At 43.2% G+C, this 2,307-nt stretch overlaps 1 non-coding gene across 1 annotated transcript; it reads right to left on the bottom strand.

Annotated features, from left to right (window-relative positions):
- Positions 1–1,033: 1,033 nt before the first annotated feature.
- trnal-uaa (transfer RNA leucine (anticodon UAA)) lies at positions 1,034–1,149 on the bottom strand. The gene is made up of 2 exons: positions 1,112–1,149; positions 1,034–1,079 (listed from the first exon to the last, which is right to left on the bottom strand). It is a non-coding gene; the product is annotated as a tRNA-Leu (tRNA).
- Between the last annotated feature and the right edge of the window lie 1,158 nt (positions 1,150–2,307).

Below are 2,307 nucleotides of genomic sequence, written 5' to 3' on the forward strand. Positions count from 1 at the left end.
TACGTCACTTTTTCAATGTTGCGGAAAAGGTATTACTCGGACACGAAGGGAGATCGCTTTTGAAAGTCTTTATTATAACATGATACGTATTATGGAGAGCTCAACCTCTTAAAGCAGAGTTCCTGAGACTCCCCCAAAGTACACAGACTTTTCTCATTGTGCAGACATAGTGTATGCTATCAAAAGCTTCCAAGCATGTTTGTGAAATACAGAATGCAAGCAGATAATTCCTTTACTCAATAATCATGTCTCAGCACAGTACAAAATTATATAATCAGGTTACTATTTTCCTTATCTATTGGAAGCTACTTCTGCCTGCAGCCTTGAAGCGAGAACAGTTACACAGTTCAAGTATGGAAGAAACAGAACATCCCTCAGTCCAGGAGGAGTTGAAGGCTGCTGTGTAAAGAAAAAAACCTCTTTAACCCCTTAGTATCTGGCTAATAACAAAATTTCTTCCACAGATCTCCTTGTTGATCTTTTCCAGATCAACAATCCTCACATGGTAATTCCTCCACTTCCTCATAAGCGGGTTCATATACATAGGGGAAGGGTCTTTACTTTGCAGGGTAGAACTTTTCGCCCCATCAGTGTACTTGGACTGGGACACTGGGACATTACATGTACCTTAGGGCTGGTCGAAGTCCCTTTTATCAACTGACTACAGCCCATCCTCAAGAACCCACATACACAACACCCCAAAACACATACCACAGTCACTATTATAATTCCATGCATGATCTATTTTCCCGATCCGGGGAAGCATTCCCATAGCCCTTCCCACCGGTATCCTCCGCCATTAAATGTTTTCAAATTGTTCTCCCATCTTCATCATCTCCACAACCTTTTCCATTACGTGCTGGTTCAAGTCAGTTATATTTTCTGAAATATCAGGGATGTAGGTACAACATTCTTTCCCTACCATATTATCTTAATTGCTTCTTTCTCATACTCCCAAACAGTCCACGCTTTGGTCGCTCAGTAAAATTACAGTGATTGCATTATAAAAACAGCACGTGAAAAACAGAGTATTTGTCAGGAGTGGGGCTCGAACCCACGCCTCCAGGTGGAGACCAGAACACTCGCGTTTACTAGGAAGCGACATGCTCGCATTAAGTCAGGCGCATTAGACCACTCGGCCACCCTGACAGCCCCTGCAGTACTCTCTCCACATGCCAGATAAACAGCTGTATTTCGGAATAGTCTGACTGACTGTTTTGTTGAGCGGGTATACATATAAACACACTCTATATCCTGGGATTTTAAATGAATATGGACGGGATGCATTTTCTCAGATTGCCGAGCATGTGCGGAATCAGAGCGTACAGCATCACAGCACTGGAATTGTGCTGCACTCCATTCAGGCCATCCTCCAGAGAAAGGATGACGCGGATTCGGAGAGTGTGCAGAAGAGCATCACCAAGATGCGACTTGAATTAGACTGTTTGTGCAATAACGAGAGTTTAGTCAAACTTGTTCTTTTTCTCTGGAGCATCGGAGATGAAGGGGGATCTGACAGACGTTTCTTAGATTTTCAGGCATAGATATTGGTAGAGCAGCAGAAATTATCTCCGCTCCAGGGTTTACATGCCTTAAAACGATCCCCTCTTAGGGCATACATTTCAACTAAGATGGGATCGTTTTAAACAAGATGTGCCAACACACTATCACTCTATGTCGGCAAGACCAAGGACTGATTGTTGTCTTCAGCAGAGGGAAAACCAAAGGGTTTTGAGCTAGTTCTCCTTGGAGGATCAGAGGCGGGGCGCGTATTTAACTTTAAATGGTTGGTATGACTATTTCCTCCGCTTTCTTAGGAGAATGCGGAGATTCAGCATGACATCAAAAACCTTAATGTGCTTCTATAGTTGTGTCGTAGAGAGTATATTGTCTGTCATACACAACAAGTGTATGGGACATTGGAAAAAATGTTGAATTTCCCCATGGGGATGAATAAAGTATCTATCTATCTATCTATCTGTCCGCAACAAGACGTGGTACGGAAATACCGTACCTTTGAAGGGAAATCTTTAAAAAGTTAATGAATTCGGCCCAGTCTATCACAGGAAATCACTCCCAAACATTAAGCAGATCCACATAAAACGATGTCATCGGAAAACAGCATCCACCGTCAGAGGACGTCACCATCCTGCCATGCTCTTATTGCGCTGCTGTCATCGGGCAGATGGTACAGAAGCCTCAGGACTCGCACCACCACGTTCAAGAACAGTTACTACCCATCAGCAATCAGACCTTTGATCAACAGGTGATAATGTACGCTCACATGTCCATCCATTAAATTATCTG

Source organism: Hemitrygon akajei, unplaced genomic scaffold, assembly GCF_048418815.1.
Source record: "Hemitrygon akajei unplaced genomic scaffold, sHemAka1.3 Scf000056, whole genome shotgun sequence".
NCBI classification, from domain to species: Eukaryota; Metazoa; Chordata; class Chondrichthyes; order Myliobatiformes; family Dasyatidae; genus Hemitrygon; species Hemitrygon akajei.